Here is a 6,937-nt window from a genome sequence, read left to right on the forward strand (position 1 = left end):
AGTCCTGCTCCTGCCACATTTGGTGGGCTACCACCTCTCAGTGGGCCTGAGTCCTTGTTGGCGAAAGAGGGAGACTTACCCTGACTTCTGAGGTTGTGAAATTCAAGCAAGAAGCAGGCAACTATTCTTTGGAAACTGGATTTTTTTTTTAATATGTAGCATGGCCTGGTGCCACAGGTGAGGTTGAAATCTCTCAGACTAGCTACCAGTCTTCCCTTTGCCCCCAATTTTCTTGGATTCTCCGAGGGTAACCTTGGAGCCATCAGGTCTGGCTCATAGTTATTGCTGCCTAACCTCTCAGTGAAAACCTCAGATCTCATCTTGCTGGCTGCCTTGGGAGCGCTTCCCTTAGGATTTGGCATGGTTGGCTTGCTTGTGAAATCAGCAGAAAATCCATCCCAGCTGGGAGACATCAACTTCCTCTAGCCGGACCACATGGACTCCGTGCAGGGGAATCTCACTTCCCTTTCCAAAGCACTCGGTGTTGGGCAGACGCGCCTTCATCCCAGGTAGAAACCCTTGGCACGTAAATCCCTGCAAAGCTGCACACTGAGACAAGGACTGCCCTGGTTGTCCCAGCCTCTCTGCCACCTGTCACGTGGGAGACTATGAATGGCTTTCTGACCAGAGTTAGTGGGTGAGGGGGTAGATGTGGATGATTCTAGAGCTGAAGGAGAAAGAATGGTAGCGGTAGAAATTCTGAAGCCACCTATGTCTGCAGCATCCTCCGATAGCACCTGATCTCCAGCCAGCCGGGCCTTTCTTCCTCCTCTCTAGCAAGCTTGTCCCATGTTAGGGCTTTTGCACCTCTGCCTTGTGTATTATCTATCCAGAACACACTGCCTCCAGATCTCTCTGGTCTTTTCTCACTTTGGGTCTTAGTTTAAATGTCATTTCCTCAGCTGGTTGGGCCTGCTCTCACTTCTGTGACCTCCTGTAAGCTTTCTTTTCTCTGGGGTCACTACTGATGTTCTTTGTTGTTTTCCTCTGATTTTGTCTGCCCTGTTCAGGGCTGTCACTCCAGAGCTTGGGTATTATAGGTGCTTATTCCTGTCTGCCCAGTGAATGCCCTAAGTGCACCCTGTGCAGCCTCATAAATTCTCTGCTCCAGATCCCCCAGCTGGTAAGTCGGGGCTCTGGGTTAGAGCTTGTGCTCCATGTATCTGCAGCATTCAGAGTGGCAGCTCCCAGCTCTGAGTGTGAGGGCCAGACAACCGAAGACTTCATGGCCTTAAGTCCAGGGTGATCTCCTGACCATCATTTGTTAAACTAGCACTTGTTGAACTTGAGGGTGCATTCATTTGTCTGCAGACTTTGTTAACCTGGAGATTCTGATTGTGTGTGTGTGTGTGTGTGTGTGTGTGTGTGTGTGTGTTGCTGAGAGCCTGAATTTCTAACAAGCTCCCGGGTACTACTGGTGGCCACACTTTTCAGAGCCAGGGTTAGAGGGTCCTTTGATTTGATGATTCTTTGTCAGCAAGTCACAAAACAAAAGCCAAACAGGAGGGACCTGGGGAATCTTGTGGCCAAATCAATTGCCACAGCTGAGCAAGGAGAGCAGAGCTCCTTAATGCCCCTGGAGAAGCAGATGTGCACGAGCAAGCACCTCCTCTGCAAGCCAGTCATAGACCAAGTCCAGAAACTCAGGTAGGGCTTGTGTCTCTCAACCAAGATTTTATTTCCAGTTGTGCAGCACTTGGCTCAGGACCAACGAAGGGGGTGAGCCAACTGGAGAAAGCCATCTCTTCAGCAGTATATTTTTGGCCCTCCCCTCATCCCCTGGGTTGTATTCCATTCCTGGACCCCAACTCCAAACTTCAAACAAGAAGCCTGTCTGTGATTTAGGAATTTCTAAAAAGGCCTACAATTCGACAGAATTTTCTCCATTGTGAAAACAAGTGTGGAATACTTGTTCTCTCGTAGAGGGCTTGTAGTTACAGTGCTTTGACAACTAGAAAGCAGCACTTCCAAACATGAGCCATTGGTTTTCATTGGGTCCAAGTGCCAGTGTTAGACAATGCCTATCCTGTGGTGAGAAAGTTATTCCTCTTAAAGTTTGTTTCAACCTTCCAATTAATTTACAAGAAATCTCACTTTACCACTAGTATGTCTTAAATACTTTTGTGTTTCCTACTTTTTTTTTAATAAAAAAAGAAGCAGAGAGAGATGACAAGTACCTACCTAGCTACAATTTGATCATAATGTTTTGTTTTCTTGTACTTACTTTCTATCTGGCAAATGATACATGGTTTAGGTATAAATTATATGACTTCCTTTTGAGATAATTTTATTTATTTATTTATTTATTTGGTGGTACTGGGGTTCCTGGAAGCCCTTCTATCTCTGGGCTACACTCCCAGACCTATTTTTACATTTTTATTTGGAAACAGGGTCTCCTAAGCCAGCGCGCGCGGCTAGCTTCGAACCTGCGCGATCCTCCTGTCTCTGCCTCTCAAGCGCGGGGATTACAAGCGTGCGCCACCACGCCCGGCTTGAGATAATTTTAAATGAAGTATGTAAGAAAATTTAAAATATAGCCAGCATGATCACAGGTTGAATGTGGCATGGCAAAAATTGGGACAGAGATTTGCAAATGGGTCAAACTCAGAAAAGAAAATTTTAAGGAGTGTAAATGGGCACAGATTAGATAATATTCGTGGGGAGAAACAAAGGCACCTGACGTTGCTTTCTGGCCAGGTCTACCCAATCAGTGGATGCTCTGTGGGGCTGGCTTTGGGCTGGTAACCCTGCCAGAAAGCCTTCAGCTAGGAGGAGGGTGGAGATGAAAACATACAGCTAAATCCCAGCCATGTGTTAGTGGAGGCCTTTGGTCCTTTATCTGTGGAGGATTTGAGGGTAAAATATGCAATATGGCCATATTAAGGCTTATCTTACATTTGTCTGTAGCAGAGACACATCAATTGCTGTGCTTCAGGCCTTGAACTTTTAGTTGTTGCTGACCATGGATTAAAGAGCTGTCCTGATAATGAATAGATGTTATCAACTGTGTGGTCATCCCCTAGATCACACTGGAACAGGCTGAAGGTGTTAAGGAATCTTTCTAAACTTGAAGCCAGGACAGGACAGCAGAAACAGTGCTGGCTTCCAGCATCGCAGGCTTGGGTCAGGGTCCTGCCTTGGTCACTGACATGGGCTGAATTCTGTTATCTGCAAATTCATATGTTCAAATCCTAATCTCTAACACCTTAGGATGTGTATATTTAAAATAGGGTTTTGATAAAGGTAATTAATTGAAAATGAAGTCATTAGGGTAGACTCTAATCCAGTATGACTGGTGTCTTTACAAGAAATTAAGGAGATTAAGACACCGCACACAGAAAAAATACTTTGTGAAGACACAGGGAGATCGTCATCTATAAGCCAGGGAGAGGGCGCTAGAAAGAAACCAGCCCTGCCTGACCCTGACTGCAGACTCCCAGCCTCCAGGACTATGCAAAACAAAGTTCTCTTGTTTGGGTTGCCTGGTCTGTAGTACTTAGTTATGACAGCTCCAACAATCTCATTAGGACACTTTCCATGGAATGATGTTGACTAGCTTGATTGAAATCTCTAAGCCTTGACTTTTCTCATCTATGTGCGGGGAAAATGGTGTCTATTCTACAGTTATATGTCTAAATACACTGATGTGCATAAAACACACAGTACATATGCTGAATAATAACTTTTATTTCCACCTACTCTTTCACATCAATCTTCCTCCGCTTCCCGTGTCAAAGGGTTTAAGGCAAAAAGTGACAGCTATTATTAACACCTCTTGAGCTAAATCTTGTTAAGATGTTAGTTGCTATTATCACATAGCCCTTAACAGAGATAGGTAGTCACCCACACAGACCGTTTTGTAACTGTTAAAATGGTGTCACCCTGCTCGGTAGAGTCTATTTTCTTTAAAATATATGTCTCTAGATAATTTTGTGTGAAATGGTGTTTTGCATATCAAATTTGTTCCACAGTGTTGGTATATAAAGTGGAAAGTTATTTGAATTAAATTTGAGTAGGGGCATGGCATGATCGTAACTTGCTTGTGGGCTGGTGGAGTGGACGCTGCAGCTGACAGCAGGGATGTGGTCAGTTACTGCAGTGACCTGGGGAGCTGGCCTGTGTGGCCCTGGAACTCTGGGACCACACTTGGGACCACATCCTTACTTTGCTACTTAAAGCCTAGTCGCTTCTGTCTCCCTCACTCTCACTTGGTTTTATCCTCTGAAAAATAGGAAAAATGAAAATAGTATAGAGCTGTCTCATTTTATATAAGAAATATATTCCTGAAGGCCTGGTATATTTCAAAATGCATGTAATTAAATCAGTAGTAATTTACCTATCAGAACAAAGACATGCTGGGCTTTATGTTTATTCTGTCAGGTAAAGTAGGCTTTGAGTTACTTTTGCACTTTTAACTTTATGCCTTTCTAAATGATTTAAAATTTCTAAAATTATGTCTTATTTAAAAAACAAGTGAAAATTATTTGGCTTTTAAGTCTTTTTAAAAATTCTTTTTTGTATCTCTTTATTTAAAAAAAAATGTAGTTGGATGTGGTGGTGCAGTACTTGGGAATTTGAGATAAGAGGATCGCAGGTTTGCAGCCAGCCATGGCTATTTAGTGAGGCCCTTTGCAACTTAATTAGACCTTGTTTCAAAAATAAAGAATAAAAAATAGACCTGGGGTTGTAGCTTTGAGGTAGAATGCCTCTGGGCTCAATCCCTGGGGTGGGGGGAAGAGGGAACAATTTTAAAATGTGTTTGGGAGATGAAGATGTAGTTCAGTGGTAGAGTACCTACCTACCATGTACAAGACCCTGGGTTTGATTCCCAGTAGCTAGCTAGCTAGCGCTCTCTCTCTTCTCTTCTCTTCTCTTCTCTTCTCTTCTCTTCTCTTCTCTTCTCTTCTCTTCTCTTCTCTTCTCTTCTTTCTCTCTCTCTCTCTCTCTCTCTCTCTCTCTCTCTCTCTCTGTGTGTGTGTGTGTGTGGTGTGTTTCTGTGTGTATACACATACATACATACATATGGTCTATTATAACAGACTACATTATTGTTTTTCTTCCTTTTAGTGGTACTAGAAATTGTACAAAACAGAGGCTTTCTATCACTGAGCTATACCTCTAGCCCTTTTTATTTATTTATTTTTATTTTGGAACAGGGTCTTACTAAGTTAGAGCATGCTGGCCTTGTATTTGTAATCCTCCTGTTTCAGTCTTTCACATACTGGGATTACAGGTATGAACCATGGCATCTGGCCTAAACAGCTTCTTTTCCTTTCATAAAAGAGCACTCAGGCCAGATGGTCTGTTTTCCTCTGTGCCCTGTAAGCCCTTTGCAGAAGCACCCCTCAGGAGTACACTCCTAGGGCTGCAGGAGGGAGGGAGGGTGAGGAAGCTATTGGAAATAGAGTTGGCATCTAGCAATGAGATAGTTAACCTGCATGCTACATAAGTGGGGAGACCCAGCTAGAAGCAATCCTGGGTGGCAATACATCTAAGATGGGCTTGCAGAATAGAAACTGAAGCTAGCCTTTTTATTTAGGCATTTCCCAAACCTGAGTCTAACAAAACCTTCTAGGGAACCCTTTTATAGCCATGTCATAAAATGTAGATGAGATTCTCAGTGATCTTGGATGCATCTTTTGTGGTCAATGTTAGGGACCATACAGCTCTTATGAAGGTTCCCAAAGCCCCAAAGCACAAGGTGCCCAGTGTGCACTGAGCTCCATCTCTCCTCATTAGCTTCAGGTATGAGGCTGGAAATAGTCAAATCCTGCAGTGGGACTCTCCCTACCACAGAAAAGTATTGCCCATGTCCCCACCAAAGAACTAATTGATCTTTATAGCAAAATTCAACTAAATTTCAAGATAAGACTACAGTAAAGGGAAGATTTAACTCTTGCAGGAGGGGATAATTAGGCAGCTGAGTGTTGGAATATCTCCAAGACTCTGGTACAAATGTCTTTACTTGATTATTTTAGCAACCCTTCAGCTGTTTGTACTACTCCTGGCTCTCTGGGCCACAAAAATGATAGACCCAAACTGTGCTGTTAGAACGTGGGAACTAGATTACTTCATTCTGCTCCTGGGAAAGGGAACAGATTTGTGGGATTTTTAAATGAATACATTAAGTTTGTTGATTACCAAAGAGAAAAGTAGAGGAAAAAAAATAAACAAACTCTTACAAGATCTTGGCTGCAGTTCAGGGGCCAAAGTTTAACCATTGCTTTCAATCCTGTGAGATTTTTGCAAAAGAACTTCAGTGTTTGCTTCTAATTCACTCAGGTGGGAGGAGGGGTCTGTCCTTCCTTTGAGGGGCCTCTGGGGTCTTCAGTGCTTTTTAAAATGTAAATGACAGTACAAAGAGGAATGGGAACCGTTCCCATGATGCATGAAATGGGGAAGCAGCCTCAGGATGAGTTTTTGCCTAAAGAAACACAGATATACCTATCTTAATAAATAAATTTTTAAAGGTGGTGTGAGATACGTATTCTCATATGCAGATAAGGGGATAAAGTGGTATAGATTTTTGAGAGATAGGTTAGAAAAATATATCAAGTGTTTTAAAAAATACTTAGCCTTTGATTTAATCATTTACTCTTTGGGGAACCTATCCAAAGGAAATAATCCAAGAAAGTAGACAAAGACTCATGTATCAGGATGGTATCATTACATTGTTTACAACAGTAAAAAACTAAAAACCTTCAATGATCACCATACAGGAAATAATCGGTCACATTAATGTTGGCCCAGCTCTAGAATGTTATCCTCCTTGGCAATTAAAAATAAATGACAACATCCCAAAGACATAATCCATGGAGATAATTGCTAAGCCAGACTTCATTAACATGTCAAGCTTCTGTTCTATAAAAGGCAAATTCAAGAGAATGGGGAAAAAAAATCCACAAACTGGAAGAAAATATTAGCCAAAGACACATCT

Source organism: Muscardinus avellanarius (genome assembly GCF_963383645.1).
Source record: "Muscardinus avellanarius genome assembly, chromosome: 13".
Classification (NCBI taxonomy): domain Eukaryota; kingdom Metazoa; phylum Chordata; class Mammalia; order Rodentia; family Gliridae; genus Muscardinus; species Muscardinus avellanarius.